The sequence below is a fragment of the Canis lupus genome, chromosome 11, assembly GCF_011100685.1.
Source record: "Canis lupus familiaris isolate Mischka breed German Shepherd chromosome 11, alternate assembly UU_Cfam_GSD_1.0, whole genome shotgun sequence".
Lineage (NCBI taxonomy): Eukaryota > Metazoa > Chordata > Mammalia > Carnivora > Canidae > Canis > Canis lupus.
Window position 1 is genome coordinate 63,485,143 of NC_049232.1, and position 27,727 is coordinate 63,512,869.

A 27,727-nucleotide genomic window follows, 5' to 3' on the forward strand; every position below is an offset into this window, starting at 1 on the left:
CAAACTCAGGACAGAATCTGCTTGTCCCTCTCACCCTCCCTCTCTGCTCCTCCCCACCGCTCTATCTCAAAATCTTAAAAAAAAAAAAAAAAAGGAAATTCATCATTTCCATTACTGTCTTTGGAACGGCAGGTATGATTTTTTCCTAAGCTTTACAGTTTTCTTCTTACAGGCTAGGATATGTTCTTTTATAAACATGTCAGGAATATCACCTTAGGTTGTCACAGATGTGGTCAAGTCCACCTTCCGCATGTCTGTTCCCCAAGGATGGGATTGCTGGTGGGGTTGGCAGGGATGTCCTTACATCCTTCCCCTTTATAGGGTGGAGTTATTAACAATGAAGTTAACAAAACCAAAATTACTTCTTAAATTACAAATAATTTTGTTTAACATGGATGCAAAAGACAGTCACTGCCTCAATAAGTGGACATGGGTGGGGTATCCATGTGGGGAAGTGGAGTTATGGTGTTGATTCTGGCAGAGTTGGCCCAGCCTATTTGGCAGCCTGGACCATCCTGCCTGAGACAAGTGGAAAGGGCTGGTGGAGACTCCACTCTAAGAGATGTGCTCAGACTCCCAGCTACCTTGATGCTGCCCTGTTCAGCTGGGATTACAGTTGAGGGGGTCTTGAAAATGTTTCCTCTAAAATCCATTTCACAGTTAGGAAGACTGGGACCCAGAGAGTTTCTGGAAAATTTTTCCTTATCCTGAATCCTGATTGTATAACATATTGAAAAAGGAAACAATAGTCTTGGCCATGAAGTTCCCCACATATAAATCCAAATGGTCAGTGAGCAAATGGAAAAATGTTTAACTTCATTGATAATCAAAGAAGTGCTAATTAAGGCACTGGAGTGCCATTTCTTTCCTATTTTAGGGAATTTAATTAAAATACTCAGAATTAGGGGACATGTGAGAGAATGGGCATGCTCATTCATGCCGGGGTCACGTGAACTGATTGGTGCAACATTTCTGAAGGGCATTTTGGCAATACATATCAATATGTGGCAAGACCCTTAAAGATATATATGTAGATAGATAGATAGATGATAGATAGATAGATAGATAGATAGATGATTTTTGACATAGTTAAAATTTTAGGTATTTATCTTTTTTTTTTTTTTTTTTTATCATGGTAAGTGTACTCTTTAATGTCCATCCCCTATTTCTCCCTATCACCCTACCCACCTTCCCTCTGGTGAACATCAGTTTGTTCCCTATAGTTAAGTGTCTTTTTCTTTAGTTTGCCTCTTGCTCCTTTTTTTTCCCCTTTGTTCATTTGTTTTGTTTCTTAAATTCCGCATGTGAGGGGATCACATGGTATTTGTCTTTCTCTGACTGACTTTTTTTCACTTAGCATTATACTCTAGCTCCATCCATGTTGTTGCAAATGGCAAGATTTCATTATTTTTTAAGGCTGAATAATATTCGATATTATATATATGTATATATATACACACACACATATACACATACCACACTTGTGTATCTGTTTATCTATGGATGAGCACTTGAGCTGCTTCCATATCTTGGCTATTGTAAATATTATTGTAATAAACATAGGGGTGCATGTAACCCTTTGATTTAGTGTTTTTGTATTTTTTAGATAAATAGCTAGTAGTGTGATTATAGGATAGTAGGTAGTTCTATTTTTAACTTTGTGTTTCCACAGTGGCTGCACCATTTTGCATTCCCACCAGCAATGCAAGAGGGTTCCTTTTGTTCTATATCCTCACCAACACTTGTTGTTTCTTGTGTTTTTGATTTTAGCTATTCTGACAAGTGTGATATATCTTATTATGGTCTTGATTTGCATTTCCCTGATGATGAATGATTTTGAACATCCTTCATATGTCTATTGGCCATCTGGATGTCTTCTTTGGAAAAATGTCTGTTCACGTCTTCTGCTCAATTTTTAGTTGGATTGTTTTTTGGGGCATTGAGTTGTATAAGTTCTTTATATATTTTGGATGCTAACCTTTTATTGGATATGTCATTTGCAAATATATTCTCCCATTCAGTAGGTTGCCGTTTAGTTTCTTTGATTGTTTCCTTTGCTGTATAGAAACTATTTTGAGGGATCCCTGGGTGGCGCAGCGGTTTGGCGCCTGCCTTTGGCCCAGGGCGCGATCCTGGAGACCCGGGATCGAATCCCACATCGGGCTCCCGGTGCATGGAGCCTGCTTCTCCCTCTGCCTGTGTCTCTGCCTCTCTCTCTCTCTGTGACTATCATAAATAGATAAAAAAAAACAAAAACAAAAACAAAACTATTTTGATGTACTCCCAATAGTTTATTTTTTGTTTATTTCCCTTGCCACAGTTTGATGTCAGGGAGAGAACACTGCCTGTGTTCTCTTCAAGGATTTTTATTGTTTCAGGTTGCATATTTAGGTCTTTAATCCCTTTTGAGTTTATTTTTGTGTATAGTGTTAGAAAGTGGTCCAGTTTCATTCTTTTGCATGTAGCTGTCCAGTGTTCCCAACACCATTTGTTGAAAAGACTGTCTTTTTCCCATTGTATATTCATTCCTCTTTTGTCGAAGATTAATTAATGATATAACTGTGGTTTATTTTTGGGTTTTCTGTTCTATTCCATTGATTTGTGTGTCTATTTTTATGCCAGCACCATACTGTTTTATTCACTACTGCTTTGTAATATAACTTGAAATCTGGAATTGTGATATCTTCAGGTTTTTTCTTTAGAAATTTACCTTACAAATATATTATAGATGTACAAAAAGGTTTAGCCACAAGGCTGTTCATCTTTTGGATATAAACTATCCCAAAGCAGGAAGCTATTTACATAGTATATTCATAGAATGGGATACTATAGCCCCAAAATCTGTTTATTTTCCTGGTTTCTTTCTAAACCTTCTTTAGCATCATTTGTAGTTGAAAGAGCATGAACTTTGGTGACAAAAGATGCAGTTTTAAAGTCCTCATTCCAGGGGCACCTGAATGGCACTGTTAGTTGAGCATCTGGCTCTTCATTTCAGTTCAGATCTTGATGTTGGGGTCATGGGATCGAGCCCTGTGTCGAGCCCTGGTAGGCTCTGTATGCAGCGGGGAGTCTGCTTCTATCCCTCTTCCTCTCCTTCTGCGCCCCCACCCCTGTGATGCTCTCTCTTTCTCTCTCTCAAAATAAAATACGATTTAGAGAGAGAGAGAGAGAGAGAGAGAGAGAGCACACAAACAGGGGGAGAGGCAGAGGGAGAAGCAGACTCCCTGCCAAGCAGAGAGCCCCGTGCAGGGCTTGATCCTAGGACCCCAGGATCACGACCTGAGCCACAGGTAGATGCTTAATTGACTGAGCCACCCAGGTGCCCCAATAAATAAATCTTAAAAAAAAAAAAAAAACAAGTCCTCATTCCCTCTCTTTCTAGATGTGTGACTTTTCAGGTCATTTTAGCTTCTGGACCTGCTTCCTCACCTGTGCAATAAAGTAAATGAAGTCAGAAATAATACCTAACTAGGAAGTATATGGTGAGAATTCCTGAACTGATATGCATTCTAGCAAGTTGCAAACTCTTACACCATCCAGAACAGAACTCATGACTATGCAATTTCTTCTGAATACAGCCAAAACCACAACTAGAGCCCTTGCTCTGTAAGTAGGATTATTCCTGGAGGATGTTCTGCTCTTCTTCTGCCTATGGCAGAACAAAACTCCCCAGCCACCTGGTCCTCTCTACCCCTGACCCAGAGTCAGCACCGAGGGAACCAGAAGAATGTCCAACAGCAAGAACATCCCGTGACCGAGCCATTCACATGAGTGAGGGAAGTAACCTCAGACACCAGCTCCCGGAGTTCCCTAACGGGTGGCAGGGCCATGGTGGTTGCTGTAGCTATGTGCTTCCTGGAACAGCTGCTATACTTTTAAAATAATTCACTGTTTTTTTAAAGATTGATTTATTTATTTTAGAGAGAGAGAGAGAGAATGACAGGAGCGACAGAGGGGGAAGGAGAGAGAATCTTAAGTAGCTGAGCTTGGAGCCTGATGTAGGACTCGATCTGAGGACCCTGAGATCACAACCTAAGACAAAACGAAAAGTCAGATGCTTAACTGACTGTGCCACCCAAGTGCCTCTAGCTAATTCGCTTTTTAAAAGTAAAATGAATATATTTGCAAAGGAAACTTTATATCACTGTGATAAAAGAAATAAAAAACAAAGTTACTTGCTAAAATAGAAATTAACCAAGACTCAGGCACTGTGATAACAAAATAAGATTAAATTCTAGCTCTTCCCACCTGTGAAGCCTAGTCCCCAAGATATGTGCTCAGTTAAGGAAGAAAGGAGCAAGTGTAGAGAGCTGTTGGCATATAAGCACCAACAAGAGGATTTATCTTTGATGTATAATCTGAAAGATAAAAGTAGCATTGAAAAGCCATTACCTTTTTTATTTAGCTGTTTTCCGTTTATTATTATTATTATTATTATTATTATTATTATTGAGATATCTTATTTATTTGAGAGAGAGAGAGAGCGCGCACACACGAGCATGAGCAGGGCGTGGAGAGGGAGAAGCAGACTCCCCGCTGAGCAGGGAGCTTGACTCAGGACTGATCCCAGGACCTCAAGATCATGACCTGAGCTGAAGGCAGAGGCTTAAACACCTGAGCCACCCAGGCGCCCCCGCAGCTGTTTTCTTTTAGGCCTGTGACTCGTGAAGTCATTCCCCACAGGGATCATCGTGGTGCCTGCCCTTGGAGGAATAGCCGTACAGCCTCAGTCTCCCACGATCTCCCCACCCATTTCATTGGTGTGAAAACTGTGGCCCAAACAGGAGAAGACATCTGTTCCAAAGCTCACAGAGAATCTGTTCTCACGCAGTGATGGACAACAGTGCCTGGTTGCCCATGCCACATGCCTCCTACCAAACACCCTGAGAGGCCGGGGAAGAAGGATGGGTTTTATTTTTTATTTTTTAAAAACATTTTAAAATTTATTTATAGAGACACACAGAGAGAGACAGAGAGAGAGAGAGAGAGGCAGAGACACAGGCAGAGGGAGAAGCAGGCTCCATGCAGGGAGCCCGACGTGGGACTCCATCCCGGGTCTCCGGGATCACGCCCTGGGCTGGAGGCAGCGCTAAACCCGCTGAGCCACCCGGGCTGCCCCAGGATGGGTTTTAGAAGGTAAACAAGATGAGCAAAAACACAGGCTCTGAATCACCAAGACTTTTGTCTTGAAGAAATGACAGCTGCTCTTTTGCATTTGTGGTTCTGCATTTAGATAAAGGACCAAAACACCATGTATCCCTCAAAGAATATATATTTTGATTTATAGACATTCTTTGAGGTGGCCTCTATGTAAGTGTAGAGTTCCACATGCAACTGAGAGCAGCCCAGGTAAAGTTGCTTCATTCAGTGGGTTTCAGGGTCAAATTCTAATTAAATATTATCATTTCTGCTGCACTCACACAGCACTTTCTGTTAGTGTGTTGCTCCACAGATCATGTATTCACAGGGTGTTTCTACACACTTCAACTCACTTGGTTATCACCCTAACTATGGGAGGGAAATATTCTTATTCTTCATGGGTACAGCTGAGGCTGGAGCAGGGAGGTCCTTCTCCCCTCTATGTGGCCCAGGGACCAGGAAGCCAGAGAGAAGGATATTTGATTGAGGCTGCTCCAGTGACCAACCTCTGCCTTACAGGGTCCCCAGGGAGGTGCTGCTGGGGAGGGCAGAGAGCCCCAAGGACAGTGACTTGGCCGGCTTGCCTGGGAAGGGCACGGGGCTCTGGCACCTGCCTCTGAGAAGACAGCAGTGTTGGCCTGGGCCAGGGAGAAGCTTTGATTCCTGGAAATGTGCATCAGCACATTCATTACTGTCTTATCAGCAAAGTGCAAAGGAGGCCAGAGAGCAAGGGACGGATCCTGTTACTCGTGACGAAATGCCCTTCTGGTCAAGTATGAAAAATGTTTTAGGAATGAATTCCCAGCCATGGTGTGAAAACAGATGTTGGATTCTTTTTTTTGTTTTGTTTTGTTTTCCTCCGCTGACATAGTTCAGGAAGACGGGGCAGGAATCAAAAACGTTTGAAGCCCAGCTGCTCACGTGTATAAAGGGCCCTGAAATGATGTCAGAAGAGATGCTTCTGTGTCAAGGCTGCAGGCACTGGGAGAGCCTCCATCCACCCACCTGCCCTGTTTTACATAAGGAGAAACTGAGGCCCCCTTGAGAGGGCAAGGAGACTCCCAAGGTCGTATCACTCGGTTTGGTTCCAAAAGGTTCTTTGGACCTTTTCGCTAATGCCTAAAACAAGATTGGCAACTCTCATGAAATTAGGGCTGACAGTCTTGAATGGGAACATAAAAAAATGAACTTGAGAAAATTAGGTTTTTATCACAAGAGTAAAAGTCTTACCTGATAATTTTACTTTTTTTCATTTAAGTAATGAAGCAAAAAAAAAAAAAAAGTTCTTTCTCTCAAAAATGATTATGTTCCTAAAGAGACAGAAGCAGCCATGGAGGCTTCCAACTATATTACAACCTGCTACCTACAACAGAGGCTAAAGGACTGACCAGGGAAAGAGGTCAGGATTTGGTGTTATCTACAACTAGATTGAAAATCCTAGATCTGCTTTTTCAATCACTGTGTAATCTTAGGCAAGTCTCTGAGCCTCAGTTTTTTCTTTATAAAATGGGGATACTGATGCTTTCTTGAAAGAGTTGTTGTGAAGAAAATAGAATTACTACGAGTGGCTAGCATCTTTGAGTGCTTCCTCTGTGCCAAGCACTGGGCCATGTGCTTCCATGGATGATATGCATTGATCCCCCCAATAACTCAATGACCTAACTATGTGAGAAGTCTCATTCTGTAGATAAAGAAATGAGGACTCCAAGAGGTTAAGTACCTACTCACTTAGGTCACTGAGCCAGTCAGGAGCAGAGGTGGGATTTGAACCCATATTATCTGACTGAACAGCCCCAGTGAACCCATAGAAGGTGCCTAGGATAGTAGCTGTGTATATAAGAGGTACAGCATAAATCGCAGCCACCGTTGGTATTATCGAGATAGTCCTTCTTAATTTCACTTGGGTTGTAATACCACAAAAACCTGTACCCTTCTGAGATCACTTTTGAAAAGAATTTAGGAAACTAGTATCAAATATCTGATAAGTACATCAAGAAATACCAAGAAATCCAGTCTCATTGGTATGTGGGATAAGGAATTGACACATGGCCTTGCCTAGGGGTGCCATCTTGAGAGGCTTGAGGAAAAGAAACAAGGGTTTTGAGTGAATTTCTATGTTCTAAAATTAATAGTGGAAATCCTACATTTGAGCCCCTGGTACGAACCTTCCTGGGAGGGGGTGGGGAACTAAACCATCATATTACTTTGCTTTGAGTGGGAATTATTCAACCCACTGGAGGGATATATATATAAATATCTTGACTAAAACAAATAGATCCTTACACAGTAAACATCTTTTTTTTTTTTAAATGCATCTTCTCCCATTATGTGGGGCTCATGAAAGAAAATTACTGACAATGCCCCTTCTTGAAGAGAAAGTTGGGTGCCACTCATCTGAGAGTTGCAGCCGTTTAAGAGTTGTTTTATGACCAGAGGCTATGAGAATTGATAAGGAAGTTCAGAAAATGCTGGATGACACATTGGCCTATAAACCTCTTAATCACCACAAGAAACTAGAAGCATATCTGCTCTATCGCGTCATTTTAAAGCAGTAGATAGAGCCAATAGAGTGGACAGGATTTGTCCAGGATCTCCAGGAAAATTGAGGCAAGCCCGCAGTCTTGATTTGTTACTCCATCCTCAGTGGTTTTCAGACATCGAGGGTGGGTTTTCAGAAGGGTTTTTTAAGCTCTTTGGACATGAAGCCCTTGTCATTCAATAATCTGGGAAGGCTTCCTGGAGAAGGTAACTTAAAGTACGATATGAAGAGAATTATATATGTCATAAGTGTGCAGGTCAATGAATTTTTGTGAAGCCATGCCACCAGCACCCACTTCATGAAACAGGAGGTTACTAGCAACACAGACCTCATATCTTTGCTTCTTGCAGTGACTACCGCTTTCCTAAGGGGTAACTACTATGTTGAATTCTAACACCATAGAATTGCTTGCTTTTGAACTTTTTATCAATATAATCTCATGGGATATACTCTTTTGTGTTTGGTTTCTTTCACCCAATGTCTTATTTGTGATACTGTTACATATTTTTACACGTCATTATAGATCACACATTCTCACTGCTGTTTAGTGTTCCACCCTGTGGGTAGATCATAATCCACAGACCCGGTCTCTGTTGCTGCACATTTGGTTACTATGCTTAGTGTTGTTGTGACTATTCTAATGTGTGTCCTTTGGTGCCTGTATGTTCACATTTCTGTTGGTGCATTTAGGAGTGGAATTGCTTAGAGAGGATAGGGATGAGAGAACTTCCCAAAAAGGCTTGGGGGAAGCTCCTCCAACAGAGGAAGGGTCTGTGCCTGAGCATGTGGGTGCAAAAGAAGAGACATTGGGGAATGCTGAGAGACCCAGGGCATCGAGCATATGATGCTCATGAAGCCTGAGTAATGGGATGCTCCCTCTCCTGGAACAGCTCACCTCCCCCTCCTCACCTCTATCTGGCTAACTCCTTGTTTTTTATCATTTGTATCTCAACTTTGAGATCACTGTTTCCCAGAAGGCTTCCTGACTGCCTCTGCCTGGCTAGTTCTCTCCTCTGAGCTCCCGTAGGCTGCCATGATGCTCATTAACATGGAACTGCCCCCACTGCGCTGTCACTGTCTATTGATTTTGCCTTTCTTCTCACTAGACCGTGAATTCCTTAAAGGATGGATGGGTTTAACTCAGTGTCTTCTGTTTATATCTCTGATCTACTCTGCACTTTCTCTGTCCGGGGAAGCTGACCTTTGTGGATTGCATCAAGAGGCCTCCGGGACCTTTGCTTCTGGCCTTGGCCAGTGGAGGAGCACTCCCCCCCCCCCCCCCGGCCCCCAGAAGACTGGCAGTAGAGAGGAAAGTGAGAGCAGGTGATGTTTCCCTCTAGCCCTTGCTCTGCACGTTCTTATGAGCTGGTTGCATTCCCAGTGGGAGATCATAGCATCTCTCCAGCTAAGCAACTCTCTCACCTCAGGCCTAAATGTACTAACTGTCCCAAAGCTTCCAGCCTCAAGGTAATGTGTTATCTTTGTGGTTCTCCTACTATTCAACCAATGCTGTTTGGATTGTCCTGGTTTGTGTATTCCATCTGTTGGGACCCTGCCTGATACATGCATTTGATTTGTTCCTGAATCATCTAGCACACAGCCTGTTCATGCTAGCAATCAGTAAAGGTTTGTTGACTAAATAAATAGGTGAAAAACAGGAAAAGAATTAAGATGAAGGAGTTGGCCAGAAGCCAATAGCGCTGGACCTTGAATGTCTTTTGAGAAGTTTAGACTTTAATCTTTAACACCAAGTGTTGCAGTTTCAAGTGTCTATGGGGCCCAGGCAGGTATAGGTGGGTCTGTGCAACCAGGAGGTAAATGCTTTTCACATGATGCCTCTACTGTGCAGCATCAGCCTGTTAATGCTCTGAAGGAATTTGGACCCAACATGCTCAGATCTGATTTTTCAAGAGAAATCAGAACCCTGATTTCTGATTGTGTGTGTGTGTGTGTGTGTGTGTGTGTGAAATGTCCAATGTTTTAATGCAGAATGCCAAGGTTTAAATGGTGCTAACACTTTAAATTTTAAAATACTTCGCACTGACAATAAGGCATGGCCGCTAGCTTTGAAGCTCTGCAACCAGAGGGGAGCTATTGGACAGTGTAGGGCAGGAAGTGAGGTGCTCAGAGACTGCACAGCACTGTGAAAAACATCTCCAGTCAACGAGCTGCAGACAGTGGGCCCTTGGGCTTGGTCCCTAAACCAGTTCAGATGTGCTGAGAATCTTGTATACTAAGAACACGAATCTTTCTCCATGATGAGTATTTTTTTAAAATCAGTTTTTAGTTCTAAAAATAGTGGTTGGTGGATTTATCCACTTAAGTCAGGTTCCCAGCCACTTTCTCTATTTCTGCTTCAAGCTGGGAGCTCTGAGTTCTTTTGGGTTTTATCAAATTATACACTGTGCAAAGGCATCCATTTCACCAACAGATGGACTTAATGTGCATGAAAATACATGCCTTTTAAAGAAACTAAATTAGTAGTTCCACTTCTTTCCCCTTTTATTAAAGACAGAGTCCTAGGAGAGCTCTCTGCTATAAAGTCAGACTTCACAGACATCAGCAAAATGAGATTTATTTGGATGGAAATCGGACGGAACATCAGACAAGTCCTTTGCAACACCGAACTTTCAGGTTTCACCTGGAGATTTGGAGGATTCTGGCCCCCGTTAAAACAGAAAAGGGAGAGAAAAAGTTTGAAAACTTGGAAGTCTGTAAGAGTCCAGAGGTTCTCTTGAAAGAATGGGTTGAGGGCTTCCTTTGATCCTGGGCGAGATGGCATGAAGGCTTGGAAGCTGAGTGCCGCAGGGGGTGCGATCCTTGGGGCTCTGGAATGGAGTCGAAAGACCTAGATTCTCATCCTGGCTTTGTCCCTAACCCATCCTGCTACTCAGACAAGTCTCTTCTCCTCACTGTCAGATTTCCCATTTAGCATGTTGGAGCAGTAATCGTACCTTTTCCACATCATGACGTTCTTCTAAGATGAAGGAAAAAGGAGATACAGTGAAGGAGAGCCCCTTCTTTACCAGGCTCTTACTATGTGTTTATTTATTATAATCACCCAATAACACAAATGCATTCTAACTGTGAAGTCTCAATACATTATCAGAGCGAAAGTGCAAGTTCATTCCCCTTTTCCTTCGTGTGTATATGTCCTCGATTTTATTAGTAATATAGACTTTACAGTGCTTTTTTTTTTTATGGTCTCATCAACACTGCTTTTTTGCTGAGTAAATGTTTTATGCCAGAATACACAAATCAGCCATATTCTTTTGGATGGTTCCACTGAAGCCGTAGTTTGGATGCACCAGTGGTGTTTTCAACCATTCCCTACTGATGAGGGCTATGGTGCTACCAATATTTTGTTGCAACCAGTAAATGCAGTGTTTACCTCTCTGTACTCATGTGAAAGCATTTCCCTGGGGTCAGAATCAAGAACTAAAGCCGCTTGATCAAAGAGAATGCACATTTAACATTTTTACAGATACTGCCAAATTTGCCTTCGAAAGAGTCCACCGAGGTACGTTCCTGCGAGCAGAATTTAAGAGCACACTTTTCCTTTTCTCTCACTGACAATAGATACTATTAGTCTTTTAATTTTTGCCAGTCTGGAGAGTGGAAAATGAAATCTTCCTGTCATTTTAATTAGTGCTCCCAGATAAGGTAGAGCAACTTTCCATACCTTTACTGGCTAATTCTGAAGATGAGATCCTTGCTGTACGTTAGAACAGCTAACATAAAAACGATGGTCATAATGGAAAGAATGGCTCCTACTATTACCACTGGAGGAGGGCTCTGGGAATGAAGAGGGGCCGATGGGGAAGGACCAGGGAGCAGATGCTTGTCTCTGTGTCCATCCTCCTAAGAGTTCGACTGGATGACAGTGATAGCATTTGAGGTTCTCTAGGTGTCAGGGTAGGAGAAGATAGAGGTGTGGTGCAGAAAAGTAAGGCTTCTGTCCTAAGCACGTCCATGAACAATCTTTCTGCACAACTAACCACTTTATCCCCACTTTCTCTGGCCTGGTTCAGATCCTCATGACCCCCTCCTGGGCCTTTGCCTCCTAAACCATCTCCAGCTTTTTTCTCCAACCAAAGCATCATGTGTGACTACTACCAGATTTATTTCCCCTTGAACAGCTCAGATGATGGAACTGCCAGCTTAAGAACTTTCTAGGCCTGCATGATCTGGCTCAGACATAGTTTTCCAAACTTTTAAATTTTGGCCCTTTAAGCATCTTATGTTACAAATCAGGCCATTTGTTGATGACCACCTACTAGGTGCCAGCATTGTGTTGGTCACTTGGGACACAAAGTTGAACAAGACATTGTCCCTGTCATGGAGTGCTTTGTGACCCTTTTTGCTTTTTCCTATCGATGTGGCATTGGCACAGTGTCTGGAAAGTCCCTTTTAGAGACAACGTACATGTGCAACATTCTATGAGCTCCTGGTTCTATCTCAGTTCTACATACTCTTTCCTCCTCTGAATTTAAACAGATAGGATTGTAGAGAAGTGGTTCTCAGCACCTTCAAAGCCAGAGCTGCATACGAATCACCTCTGGAAAGCTCTTAAGTCTCTGCATGCCCAGCATGCACCACAGACCAACTGAGTCAGAATGGTGGGGAGTGAGACCCAAGCATCGTTACTTTGGAAAGCGCCTCCATCCTTTTAACTGCACAGCCACGTTTGAAAACAACCACCATACAGGTTAGGCTTGTCCTTCTCAGACTGTGGGTTATCAGCCCGAGGGGATTTTTGCACACTGACTATCATATATATAAAATGACTTTGCTATAATAATGTCTTTAGAAGGAAAGCTTGGCAATTTTACAAAGAGGGATCAACTCATAAGAGCAAGAGTGACTTTACGGCAGGCCAAAGTTCAAAAGTATTTCAGAAATGAGGGCCTAACCTAAATGAAAGCAATATTTGGCAGAACGAGGCTATAAAAATTTACCAGCAAGCAAGTAAATAAAGAACCTAAGCACCATGAAGCACATGGTAATAAAGAAATATTAGCCCTGTTGCCTTTCACCAAATACTAGCCCCCACACCAACACTGCTATTGATCCCGCACTATCTGGCCGATGTTGGCCTGGGGAGGCTCTCCCTGATTAGATTGTGCAAAACACCATCAGCCGGCTGTTGAGCCAGAAGGTAGTTGAGGAAGGGAGGGGAGGAGGAAGAAGGAAGACTGCACCTAGTAAAATCCTACTCTGACTCTCTCGAAGCGACTGGATTCATTTAGAAGGAGGAGGCAAATGCCTACGTGGAATCACTGAAATTAGTCTGCATTAGTGCGACCCTGGAAATTTGTATTATGTACAGTTTGTACATGCATCTGCTTACACAAAAGTTTACACATTTTCACTGTGTAAATGCCACACAAAACGAACTCAACTTTTTAAATTCACTTCCTGATATGTGTATATTCTACCGACATTCTCTACCCTTGGCTCACTGGTGGGTAGGGTGGATGAAGAGGAAAGTGAACTAAGTGGTTGGTTGGCTAAGACACATGGTAGTGCTGGTTGGTCACATGAAGCAAGTTCTGGTTCTAATAAGAAGCATGGCCTGTCAGTATTGTCAGTGCCCCAGTCCTCCTAGCTTATTCAGTTGTAGAAGGAACATATTTACCTTACATTTGCTTTGAGCTTCACACATTGGGGGGTCTGTGGGAATGGGAATGCTATACTCGTGAGGCATGGCCACACTGTATGTGAACAAGGAATGGTGGACACACACATTGCCCATATCTCTCTGCTTACCTGCCTATTCCTATGTTCCGTCAGACTTACCTACAAACACATGGCGCGAACAGAACCTTAAACCAAACAGGGAGCCCTTCTGAGTGCGGGGCTCTGTACACCTACACCGGTGGCTCCCTTGGAAGGTGGCTCCTTGGGTGCAGCGGAGGGAAATGCTCTGTGATGAAGCACAGCGTGCAGTAACCTTTCAGAGAATGTTCTGGCAGTTGAAATGCTGTTCACAGCTAGGAGACCTGTAATTCCATTTCTGGGCATGTATCCCAATGTCATGATCATGACATTTTTAAAAAAGCTCTATTAAAAAATAAAAGCAGTTCCTTACAGAATTGTATAGAGCAATTAACAACTAGATAAAACCTAAATATGTAACAACAACAACAACAAGTGATTAATTAATAGGCCTTTCCTTGATGGAGTATTATGAACCTGGTAAAATCCATGGAGACTACTTCAGTGCATAGGAAAAATGTGTCTGCTTAAACGTTGAATGGAAAACCAAAATGATGTCATATTACATGGTACATGCTGTGGTTCCACATACATCTCCAAGTAAATGTTACTTAAATATTTCAGTCTCTGGGTGGTAGGTTATGGGCACTTTCTTTATTCACTTGCCATTTATTCCAAACGTTATTTGATGAACATTTATTCCTTACTTATGTTTGTTGCAGTCTGGTTTTTCCAGAAGTCCACATGACTTCAGGGCTTCAGGGTAATGGTGCAACAGCTACCACGGAATTTTGTGTGTTTTATATAGTTAATAGTGGATGGCATTCATTGCTTTTCCTCAGAAGAGCATGGTTTCTATTAAATAACTTGGCAAGGGAGACAGAGAAAGAGCTTAAGAGAGTTCTTTGAGGAGGGAAGGTTGTTGTTGTTGTCTTGGTCTGGATTTTCATTGATCTGTATTAGAGTTCATTGAAAGTGATTCATGATGACACCTCTGAACTGAGAGAAATCTGGGTATTACATGAAATCTGTGGGGTGGAGACTCAGAAGGACCTGGATCTGAATCTAGCTCCGCTTCTTATGAGCTGTGTGACACTTGATCCTCAGTTCCTGTAGCTGTCAGATGGGGATGCATCTCCTCCATCACAGGGAGACTGGGAGGGTGCAGTTAGGACATTAAACTACATGCTATGTGCACAGGACCTGTCCTGGGGCAATCGCTCTGTGAAGTGTCATTTGTTGGTTGCACCACAAAGCCTCATATCCCATATTCCTCTAGGGGATTAGCAGGCCAAGGTTTGGCGATTGGGATGGCAAATTCATTTCCAAATATATTGTTTCCAGTAAAATTATCTTTTCAAAACAGTTTATGGTGTTTCATGTCTCACAAACCACAAAGTTTATTGTTCATCATATTTATAGCTTCCTAAGAAGTGCTCTTTTTTTATGTTTTTAAAGTATTCCAAGAAAAATAAGTTTCTATCATGGTAAAAAAAAATAAAAGATCTTCTCCTTTGAATTCTAGAGGTGGTCAAACCTAACAACTAGAAAAAGACAAGAGCATCTAGGAGACTTTTATTACATATCATAATCAGAGTAAGTCATGATTCTGTTTGCTCTGTATTAATTAGTTAATTAATTAATTCATTCATTCATACATTCAGTGAGTGTCTGCCGATAGCCTGGGGTTGGGTACTGGGGATAGAAAAATGAATATGGTGTGATTCCTCTGCTCACCAACTACACCTTTATTTTCTGGGAGGCAATCTTATAAACTGACAATTACACAAAACTAACTCTGTACACAAAAAAATGTGGGAGCTGTGTTTGGGACCACCAACTCTGGCTGAAAGAGTTGAGGGTGGCTTCTCTGAGGACAGACCTTCACTCTCCCAAAGCCCTTCAGAGCTCTGGCACCTCTGCTATCCCCATCATGAGGCAGTGTAGATATAGGCTGGCCCTACTCCTGGCTGCGCACAGTTGGCCAGAGAGCACAGGCAATCCAAAGATGCTCCTCTCACCACTCTCAACCCTAGGGCCTGAGGCTTGGTCAAGAGGCAAAATTAAACTGAGTCTTCCAGATTCCAACTCCCTACGTGCCCATCATAACTGAGAACAGCCTTTGCAAATGTGCTAATGGGTTTGCTGGGCTATAAAATCAGGCCATTGCTTGTGAGTGGGTATCTTAGAGATATCTCTAAGAGATATCTAAGTGGATATCTCTAAGATACCCACTCTCTAAGTAGGTGAGAGGAGTAGCCTTTTTTTTTCTGACCCATCCTCCCCCGCCCCAGGTGAGTCAGAATCACCTGTACAAGGGATCCCTGGTTTTTCTTGCATGCAACCTGATGTTTTTCAGAATCACTGATGCAAGGGAAAGAACATAGACCTTAAAGTCAAGTCATGGTTCTACAGCATGGGCAAGTCATTTTACCTCTTTGAACTCTAGTTTCCACATCTGTAGCATGGAGCATGAGAATAATACTTCCCTTGCAATGTGGTGGTGAGACTGAATTAAGTAATTTGCATGGTCTTAACCTCATAATGATGAAATACTCTATGGTGCTTAGTCTTCATTATTCCTTTCAAGATAGTGATTTTTCTTTTCAAAGAGCTCTTAACTGGATGAAAGTCCTTTTATAAGTTTGTTGGGGAGTATATAGAATAGTCTTTACACCTTCTGATCCAAGTTCTAACTTTGGAGGTGCTGTCCATATAATCAATTTGCACCGAATAAAATGTGTTTTGGAAACACAATGAAAGAGAAAGAATCCCTTAGATTTCTTTGTGAGTCCAGTCTCAGAAGAGACATATAAACAAATAATTTCAATGCAATTTGAAAACAGTGATGGTGGTCATAATAAAAATATTAAAATGAATAATTATTATTATAATTAACATTTTTGGAACATTGCTATGCACTATGAACTTTGTTAAGTGTTTGTTTTCTCATTTAAGCCTTATTATTATTCCATAAGATGGACATTATTAATTGAATTTTATGAATGATGAAACCATAGCCCAAAAAGGTGAAATGATTTGTCCAAGGGCATATACAATCAGAAGTAGGAAAGTTGAGATTCCAATCCAAAGGGGTCTGATTCTAAAGTTCTCCTTTTTCTGATGATTTACAGAGTCTTCAGGAAACTAGTGGTTTGTGTTCACAAATTGTCAAACTTAACCTGAATTCTCTCATCTGAAAGATGCATTAAAGCACTGACTTTCAAACTCTTGATCACAACCCACAGGGGCAAATTGATATTACATCATCATCCAGTGTGTACATACACACACACGTGCATGCACGTGTGCACACATGCAACATACCTGTATGTTCATGAAACAACTCATCTTTACTCTGATGTGTTTTTTTCTTTTCTTCTTTTTTCTTTCTTTTTGTAAATGTTTGTGGTGACCCTGTTGATTGGACTACTTGCTCATGGTTCTGAGCTATGGTTTGAAAATCCTGCCTCAAGGGACATTGAGAACAGCTTCTCTTCTATAATGTGAAGACTATGGGTGGAAGAGAGAAAGCAATCTGAGAAAGATCTCATTGGTAGGCAGCAAGAAAAGTGGCTGACACTAGGCCACTCAACTGCTAGTGTGGATTTTTTTTGTTATTAGGTCACTGTTCTAAATGCTCTATAAACATAGCAATCGTTTTGAATCTGACAGTCCTAGATTCAAATCTGGACTCCACCTTGTCTAGCTGTATGACTTGAGATGTGATTCATTTCTCTAAGGGGCAACCTCCTCTCTGGAAAAGGGGAGTAACAATACCTACCTATCAGAGGTATTGCGATGATGAGTTGATATTAAGGGCTACTGCCTGGTACACATTATGTACTCCGTTCAGGTAAGACACCCGGGTGACTGGGGAGACCTCAGCTGGGGGTGATAAAGGCTGGGAGCCAGTGTTAGGTGGGCATTCATGTAACCTCACGGGTCCCCAGAATCCAGGGCAACCTGAAGATCTTCGATGCAGAGATGGCATTTGTATATGTTAGTGTGGTAGAGTGGAGAAAATGTTGGTCTTGGAGCCAAACAGACATGGCTACAAATCCCAGCTCTAGAGCCTTCTCATCACCATGAGCCTCAGATTCCTTATCTGCAAACTGGGATATTAAAACCTTCTCCAAAGATGTACTGTGGCGGTTCATTGAAGAATTTCCCCCATAGCTTCTTCTTCCTCCCTGACCCGACTTAGAAATTTTATGTGACTTCAGATTTTATTTTACCTATTTATTATGAAAAATTTCAAATATACACAACAGTAAAAAGCCTAGTAAAACAAACCCCCATGTACTCATTACCAAATTTGCAGCTTTCAGATGACACCACAGCCCTGGCCAGCTTGGCAGCAGCATCTTATGAAGCCTTGGGTCAGTGTCATCCAACTAAGCCACATCCACATTCCTGGTCCACAGAGCATTTACCCACGGGTAAATGCTTATTGTGTAAGATTGTGTAAGGTTGATTTGTTATTCAGCAACAGAAAACTAACATAAGAAAGAGGTAAATATATATTAAAGCCTCTAGCTCTGTACTTGATACATAGTGAGTGCTCAATAAATATTAACATGTTATATATGGGTGCAGCCACTGAACAGGGAATCTTGATATGCTGTGGATAAATGCAGCAGCTGAGGAGCATGTATGTGGTGTGGGAGCCTAAATGAAGGAGCTCCCAATTCCAGAGCTGGGGAGAGGTTCACAGAAGAAATTGGATTTTTGGGTTGTATGACCCAGGAATGCAAGACAGAGATTTGGGATGAGAGAGTGCTTTGCAGGGGACACAGCACCAGCAAGGACCAGCGGGGTGAGTGTGCTGTCTAAGGAATAGTTAAGTGTTGGGCAGCCTGGGGCTCAGCGGTTTAGCACCACCTTCAGCCCAGGGTTTGATCCTGGATACCTGGGATTGAGTCCCATGTCAGGCTCCCTGCGTGGAGCCTGCTTCTCCCTCTGCCTGTGTCTCTGCCTATCTCTCTCTCTCTCATGAATAAATAAATAAAATCTTAAAAAAAAAAAAGTGTTGGCCGTGTTGATGAAGTTTACATGGCAAAAGAGGAAGTTGAAGCCAGACAACAAAGGAACTTGATTCACTAAAATATACTTTAGATAGGCATCCCTCACCTTTCAAAAGTTACAACACTTGGATTTTCCGAAAGATCTATCCATATTAGGACCCGTTTTCGCAAACTGAAATAAATCTGAAGAGGATTTTTGCTTTTGAAAAAAAAAAAAAAAGATGAAAAGCCAAAATAGCGCCCAGCATTTGTATTGAGCAAGCCTTTATATAATGCACATCCTCAACAGCAGGAGTCCTCTCCCACCCCCCAACGAAGCTCCTTCCCCAGGAAGTACACTTAGCATCTCCGCATCAAGCTGCCAGGGCTCTGGGTTGCATCTGTGAGGATCTGTGCTTTATCTCGAATTATTCTGTGCACTATTAGCAAGATGTGTCCTAAGATATCAGAAAAGCCTAAGAGGGGTTATTTTTGGGGTCTGGGAATGCTAAAAAAAATTTCCATATAAATTGATGGCAATTGTTTCTTCGCTTTACTTCCTTTTGGCTTAGGAAAGGTTTTAGGGGGAATGCTCTACTTCTGGAGGGTGGGGAAACCTATATTGGACTCACATTTCATCTGAGGATGCTCACCAGAATCATAGACTCCGAGAAGTAGAAAAGATAATGGAGATTAGGTAATTCTTTGCCCATTTACACTCTTTTGCAGACAGTCTTCAAGGAAAGGCTAATTGAGGTATTCACTAAGGTATTTACCTAAGTCCATTTTCACTTACCTAATTGTTAGACAAGGCAGGCAACCAAAGAGGGTTCATTAGGCCTAAGTCATCCTGTACGGAAGCATATACCACCCACTTTTGCTGGCATTGCTTTTGTTATATAATAAAATCATGCTCATCTTGAACAGCTGGCATTTCCTTTCATCTGACAGACACTATGAATCACACATCCCCGATAAGTGTTTCCCACTTTGCTTTCAGCCTTTGGAAAAGCTCAGAACCCGATTTGTATCCCAATTTCCTGGGGTGCAATGCTGGGAATCAGTCTTCCCCTAGCTTCTTTCAACCTTGCTAGTTTGCCACTCCTTCATTTCTTTAACTGTCTTCTTTGTATCATCTTGTAGATTCTTTCAAGTCCCTTCAGGTTATTTGATGGAGCAGGAGCAGGGGATGGTGGTGAAGTTAACATAAATGTATATAAAGGATCATGTTAGTTCTGTGGAAATAAAAATGAGGAAAATGAAGAATGAATCTCCATGTACCTCAATAATTCAGCAAATATTTGAGTACTTTCTTAGAAAATACAAGAAGGAATAAGAAGTTTTAGGAGAAAATGGCGGGCTACCTATGGAACTGGCAAATTTGAGGTCCTTCTGGAAATAAAGGTGTCCTACACTGAATTGTTATGTAGGTATGAAGCTCAAGAGGAAGGTGGATTCTGGAGAGGGAGTCTTGGAAGTCATCGACCTAGTTTTTGAAGTCCTGAAAGGGATGGTTCATCAAGAGTGGCGGTCTAGCCTCATATGAAAGCAAAAGGAAGAGAAAAGATATATGGCCCTTTAACAATGCAGAAATTATCCCATGACTGATGGCATACATATGCATGTTACCCATTCACCCTTGCAGCTCATGAATGAATTATATATAACACGATATTGACTCCTAATATGAAATCATATTCATGGATGTGAAATGTCAATTCATACTTAGCACTAGAAAAGACTTTCCATGATACATACTTTTAAGCATTTATTTTCTTTTCCTATTGAGTTTCTAAATCATTTCTTTCCCCATGGCTTAAAAATAAAAGTATAATATATTTGGACAAGGGATGTTCTGCTATAAAAATTTCATGCTCAGTGTTGAGAAAATTTTGATTGCTTTACTTTTTTTTTCTGTTTGGCACATGCAAAATGAAGCAAATTCATATTGTGAAATGTTATGTTTTCTTTTTTTTAATTTTAATGAAACGCTTTAAAATTCAAGATCAGAGCTGGCTTACCAGTGTTTCCTAAGTAAAACACCATCAAGTAAAATATTACAAAGGATCTGAGTTCTCTTGTTAAGTAGTCTACACATTTACATGAAAAAAGGATTTTTGAAAAGTTCCTGCTCTCCTCATCCCTCCATGCAGTGCTGGTTAATTAACCAATCATAAATAAAAGATGAAAGTATGTGAACCTCAAATCCTTGTGTTCTGGAAAAAATAGAGTCACAGAATAATTAAAATAAATTTCAATTAATGAGAACCAGAAACAATGACCAATGGAAATAGTGAAAACAGCTGGGTCGAACAGGTCAAAACTTCACAAAAAATGAACAATGGATTATTCCAGCTTGCTACTGTGGCTGCTTATGGCCTTTGCACTGGTTGAATGACCGTTGGTGGGAGCAATGGGGAGCTCTCTCTCTCTCTCTTTTTTTTTTAGACTACACTATTTAAATGTTTAAATGTTTTTTCAACTTCAGGAGCTGAAAGGTTTTTCAATGTGCCTTTTCACCTGGCTTCCATTTCTCTGCAGATGTATGGGAATTCCTGGCCCTTCTGCTGGCTTCCACCATCTTGAAACAGCCCGTTGCTTATTGAGCCAGGCATAGAAACTCCATCCACCAACTGCCATGGCAGAGTAGGTGACTGAGGTACAGAGTGTCTACATGACTTGGTTGACCTGGAAGAACGAATGGATCCGTTTCATCTTCTATGCTGCTTGTGGTAAGTAAAACCTACTTCCCAATGCGAGGCCTCAGGGTAGAGACATTTTTCCAGGCTTCCTCAGTTAGTTCAGGCCCCGGGACTGTGTTCCTGCTGAAGGAACTTGGGCAGAAATGATGTCCATGAGTGCTTTTCATGCTGTGATGTGTACACACATCACCTGGGGAATCTTGTTAACATGCAGACTCAGGTTCAGCAGGTTTGAGGTGGGCCTGTGATTTTGATTTTCTGCAACCCTCAGGTGATGCCAGTGCTTCTGGTTTCACAGACAATCCTTCAAGTATTAGGAATGGACACCAATTCTAACCTGGACATAAAGTGTCCTATGCTGACTTCCACAATCTTGTAACTCCATCTGCAAGCTGGAAGCAAAAACACTTGGGATGCAAAGATTATGAGGGATGGAGGAGACTGGATTCCTGCCTTTGACTGGAGGAGTTCTGCTCCAGGGAACTGCCTGACCCCTGAGGGACTGGGAGTGGAGTGAGAGGTCACCTGTTATTATGTTAAGTCAAGTATCAGGATTTACCTGTTACCACAGGAGGGCTTTGTCTCATTCTTTTCTGTCAACTGTCTTTTCTTAGTCTTTCCTTGACTTACAATTTTAAATGAACTTAGTAAACTTGCCAAATACCAGCTTTGTACCAAGTATACCTCTAGGTGCTGGAGAATGCATAGACGAAGCAGGTGGAGTTCTTTCTCTAAGGAGCTGAGAGGGGAGCTAAGAAATAGGGTCAAATAATGAGTCAACAAGTTTCAAAAGTATCCAAGCCTGAGAAGCCTGCTGCCTGAGCTTGGAAGGCAGGGATGGAAGTCTCAGGTGTGGACATCAGGAAAGGATTTCTAGAAGTGATTGTATTGACATTGGCCTTGAAAGATGGATAAGGTTTAATCTTGTAAAGTTAGGATAGGGAAGAGGATATCAGGAAAGTTAAAAGGATAGAATGGCAGGAAGTGCACAGGGAAGTGTGTGTGAGACCTGTTGTAGGTAATCAAGGATTGGATAAAGGAATGTATGGTAGGAATGAAGGTCAAGGTTAGATCATGGAACACTTGGAATGGCAGTCTGAAGAGCTTGGATTTTATCCTGAGGATGCTGGGTACTGCAGATGGATTAAGCAGCAGAGCTGTCTCACTGGTTAGTGAGGGGGGAGCAGGAGCCGAAGGTCCTGGAACCACTCTCTACCCTTTCCTGCTGCAATAGTTCAGGTACAAGTTGCTGAACACGAAAATGAAAAAGGGAAGCCTACAAACACTGCCAGGAAAAGAGAGTCACACCTTTCCTACCCTCATCCCTTCTTCAGAAATGAGGAAGCCGGGACTCTGAAAGGTATGTCTTGCTCCAGACATTAAGCCAGGGAGCTGGGTCTTAGACCTCTAGCTTCTTATTGCACGGTCCCTATTTTCTGTGCTTGAGTGCAATGTTACTGCCCTGTCACAGGCACCTCCTGGGGTTGTCCTTGGTGAGCCTGCATCAAACTCAGTAGAGCATAATTCATACCTTACAATTTGGCCACCTTTGCACATTTTCATTTAAATAGTTTTTGAATCACCTCAATTGGGAAATTTACCGGAAGTCTATTTCACTATGACCTGCCAAGAGCAAATTTAAGACTCCTTTTAAAAAAACAACGTTTCACTCCAAAGGGACTTCATCCAAACTTGCTGCTCCTCCTTTGGGGTCTGTACCAGACCTAGGAGAGGGTGTAGGAAAGGTGTACCAATCTCTGCAAGGGCTCTCTTTGTCCTGTGGCTGGCTGGATTAGAGTGATGAGGAATCTGCTTCCATTCTTCTTTCCTGTCATCCTTCCCAGATCCCAGGTGGGGGCCTGTATGAGAAGAGCCCTAGAAACCAATAAAGGGGTTCAGATCATGTACTCTTGCCCAGGAATGATTGTAGGAACATGCTCTTTCTTTGGGACCTCAGGACTGCACTGTCCAGAGGTGGTTAAAGGGAAGGCTTCTTGCATCTGTTGTCAGACAGAAATTTGTTTGAACCTTATTGCTGCCACTTCCTTGCCATATGATCTGGAATGAATGATTTACTATCCCAGAGCCAAGGTTTCTGTGGTTTAAAATGGGCTGAAAATTATCTGCCAGAGTCGTATGAGGGTCCTGTGAGATCCCAGTGATGAAGTTCTGAGCACAGTGTACTGCCCATTGGACCAAGGATCCAATCAGAGTCTACGCTGCTATCCCAGCCCTGGGGTGTACTAACAGTAATGTTACTTGCTCTAGCAAACAAATCCAAAAGTTTCAGTGGCTTCAAAATAATAAAGCTTTATTCCTCACTTACCAAGCTATGTGGGTGTTCCTGGTCGGCAGGAAGCCTTCCACACGGTGAGTCAGAGACACAAGCTCCTTCCACCTGTGACTTCTTTCTCTCTGGGATGAAAAAGAGAGGGCGGAGGAGGCATGCCTTGGCCCAAGAGGGAGACACATCACTTCCGCTGGTTGGTCAGAAGCAGTCCCTTGGCCCCCACAAGAAGCAAGGGGGGCTTGGAAACAGGATCACTAACATGGCAGCCATGTCCCCCGGGTAGTTCCATACTACAGGGGAGCAGGAATCTCCGGGGAGCAGTTAAATTAGTCGTCGCTGCCGCAGGAGAGGGAATACTGAGTCGAGATGCGGCTATGGACCAGGAGGCCGGGTTTATAGAGGTGGAAACAACGTGTCAGATTCACATTTCTTTCCTCTGGGTCTCTTGTAGAGCTCAATCTGGCAGATCCTGCCCCATTTGGAACCTGGTTGTGAGCAAGAAAACATCTGTGGTCGGAAAGTGGGGGCAGTGATTCAGGCCTGTTTGGGACTCGGAGAGGATGTCCTTGAACCCTCTACTCAGGAAACAGCTCCCTCCCACAAGGATGTGAGAGGTCATCTGTCTGTCTACTTTGACACTTTCACCCAGTGACCTTCAGGGCTTCAGACACCTTCCCGGTAAGTTGGAGGGCACTCAGCACACACTGTCCTTGGATTTGACCAAAACTGACTCACTGAAGGTCCGAGTGAGAGGAGAAGGCAAAAGCAGACAAATAGGCACTGAGAACTTTGCCATCCCAGACCTGTGTCGTGTAAACAGGCTGTCTGCTTCACAGCCAGGAATGAGCCCGGACTTGGGTCGAATTGGAGCCCTGACAGCTAATCCCACAGCCTTTGACTGTGGAGTACTGTGTTCAACTGGGGCACGTTGCCCACAACCAGGGCACAGGGGAGAGGCAGAACGGTGGGGAAAGAATGTGGCTTTGGAATCAGACACAACTGCTCCCTGCCACTTACTCAGCTTTGTGGCCTTGGATAAAAGTCGCCTATTCCTTCTAAGGCTCAGTTTCCCTGTCTGTGAAATTGACACAACACTGTGAACCTCAAATGCCTCAGGACAGCGCTAGCCCATATATGCCAGTAATATTTTCCCCTGTTCCTTCTATACGGAAGACAGAAATGGTACCTCTTCAAATGAGTTAATTCCATAATAGTCAGTAGCCACCACTTCTTGAGCTCCTCTTCTGAGGCATTTAATCCTTGCAACGGCTGGAAGGTAAATGGTATTATTCCCAATGTATAGATTTGGACACTGAAACTCAGAGATTATACCAGAGGTAGTGATTTTGCTCTTTTTCCTGCCCTGTCACTGAGGAGAGAAAGAAATAACAGCAGGGGCATCTGAGTGGCTCAGTGGTTGAGCATCTGCCTTCGGCTCAGGTCGTGATCCTGGGGATCAAGTCCCACATTGGGTTCCCTGAGCCTACTTCTCCCTCTGCCTATGTCTCTGCCTCTCTCTGTGTATATCTCATGAATAATAATAATAATAAAAAAATAACAAAGCAAAAAGAGTCAAAAGAACATACAGGGGGTGGGGAGGTTAAAGGTCAAGCCTGGAAGTCTGGAAGTTACCGTCTTTAACCCCAGTCTGGCTTGGATAATAGAATTTTCATTATAATCTACTTTCCCCTTGTATTATTCATTTGTATATTTATTCATCCATGTATCTATTACTAATGAATGAGCAGACATTTACTACGAACTTCTTATGCCCTAGAGCCTTGCTAGTCTCAAAATGTGGTTCCTGGGCTGGAAGCCTCGACATTGCCTGGGAGTTGCTAAAAATGCAGGATCTCTGGGCTGACCCCAGGCCCACTGAGTGGGAATCCACACCTTGACAAGATCCCCAGGTGATTCATAGCATACACTCAGGATTGAAAATCACTCCCCTGTTGCTTCCACCTTGGCAGGAACATTTCTGGAGGTGAGTCCTCTTCTTAGGACCCCCACTTACGTAGTCCACTGGGGCAGTCCTAGAGCAGGCTTTGCCCTGAGCTTGATGCCACTGTGATTGTCAAGAGCCCAGGTGACCCCTCCACAGCAGAGGTAGATATGGGAGTGGTCTGCCCTGGGCCTTGACAGAATGGGAGGTACCACAAAAAAATGCTTCCACCTTAGAAAGTGGGGTCCCTTATCTCCTTCTCATCCACTGCAGCCTGCTTGTGTCCATGGGGCTTTGGTGGAGGAGTAGTATCTGAAACCTGAGACCTCTTCATGGGCTCTCCAGATGTTTCTTGTATCACCACAGCACCCACAGTTAGCCCACCACTAACCTTAGCATCCAGGTTGTTCACACAATTGTTTATTAGGCTGGAGTAGGAATTCCATGATCTTAGGATAGCTCTGCCCCACCTGTCAAACTATGGCCAGGGATTACTTGTAGGGATTCTAAAATATGGAAAATGGGAGTAGCCATCATCCACTCCCTGCCCCATTTGAAAGAAGCTAGCTATTTAATAGGCACCAACTGAAGATTGCGCAGAGGAGCCAGGGCCCAGTATGCAGTAAGTTTGTTCCCATGAACGCTCCTGGGAAGCCTCAGCAATATTTACCATCATGGAGCATCTGACACATGCCAAGCTCCAGGAGGAGTGATGGCACATCCCTTGTTAAATTCTTGTGACATCTTTGGGTAGACAGCATCATTTCCATTTTTCAGAAGAGCAACCTGAGGCTTGGAGAGCCTATGCAACTTGACCAAAGTCATAGAGGCAATGAATGTAGTGCAGGGCTACATTCATGCGTTTTTTGTAATTTGGAATGGGAATTTAAATAAGGGGAACCATGGATTTTTCACAACTGGGAATGGGAGTTGACATTCAAATAAAGGGAAACCTCATTAGTGGCCTTTGGGATGGGTTCCATAGTATGCTATTCCCCTGCCCCTTCTGAGGGGCAGGTAGGAGAGGGTGTCAGAGGATGGGCAGAGTCAGTCAAATGTGGATGTTGGGGATGAGCTTGGATATCCTCATGTCCGGTTTCCAGTATATTCAGAGCCATCCCCCTCCTGAGCTTCCCTTCAGCAAAGGCTGGATAAGCTCACTGTGGATCATGAAAGTGGCTGGTCCTGGATGAACTCACCATCTTAGTGTTTGCCCATCTCCCACTCTCAGCCAACAAATGCTGACGGCAGAGATCAAGCCTCTCCTGATACCTGGCATGTGGCTCAGGGAGCCCAACAGACCAGTACAGAGACCTCACCACCTGTTTCCCAGCTGAGTTCTGGCCCCCTCAGGAGCCTGGTTTGGAAGCTTAGAGCCTTGTGTAGGACAAACGGAACTGTGCTGAGGACCTAAGCTTCACAGCTGAGGACTGTCATCTTGTTAACTAAACGAGCACAGAAGAGTTGCTGTTTCTACATAATTATGCTGCTGTAGGCACTCTTCTCTCAGGAGCATAGAATGGAGTGAGTCCACCCTGAGATGGAGATTAGGATCCCCTCCTCCTCCATCTCTGTGATTTGTGTCCACGTCAAGTACCTCTCTGAGTCTCAGGTACCTTCATTTTTTGGTGGGACATTCACATTCACTTACTGTCTTGGTACAGGCCCTGACTCTGGATGGGTGTTCAAGCAATAATTGCAATGATGATTCCATATGCTGAGTGAAGGTTACTTGAATAGAAACATTTTATATTTACTTATATTCATTACAACATTTAAAATTTTAAGTTGTAGAAATCCAACTTAAAACTAGCCTAAACATAAATGAACAAACACATGAAATTCTATGTATCTGGCAAGTCCAAGGATGATCTACCTTCAGGCTGGATTTAGGGGTTCCAGCTGTGACATCAGAGCTCAGCCTCTCTTCACCCCTTAGCTCAGTGTCCTTCTGAGTATTGGTTTAATCCTATGGACAGTGTCCAGTCACCAGGGTTCCAGATCACATTTTCTTATTAACTTCCAACACCCATTTATCAATCCAGGCAAGACTATGATTGGCCTTGCTTAGATGAGACAAATGTACCCAGAACAATCACTGTTGCTAAAGGCACACAGCACTGAGATGGGCTGATCTGGAGTCACATGACTGACCCAGTGATCAGGAAGGGGATGCTGGTAGATGTGAGACTATAGCTCTAATGGGGTGACACAGAATGAAGAAGGAAGCACTGCCAAAGGCAGGAAGGATACTGGGCAGATAAAATAAAGGCTATCAACCCCACCGCAAGAGCACTAGAGGAAGAAAGTACTTGCTCCTGCTTCTTCCTTAGGTCTCATTATGAGTCAGGGTTAGTCCTGGGACAGTTGTTTCTAAAGTCACTGAAGTGA

General features: G+C 42.9%; 1 long non-coding RNA gene across 1 annotated transcript in view; it reads left to right on the top strand.

Annotated features, from left to right (window-relative positions):
- Positions 1 to 27,727, top strand: part of LOC111098119 — a 251,579-nt gene that overhangs the window by 186,651 nt on the left and 37,201 nt on the right. Inside the window, exons 8-9 of the long non-coding RNA XR_005367098.1 lie at positions 20,944 to 21,134; positions 23,846 to 24,072. This is a non-coding gene — a long non-coding RNA (uncharacterized LOC111098119). The remainder of the gene's footprint in view (positions 1 to 20,943; positions 21,135 to 23,845; positions 24,073 to 27,727) is intronic.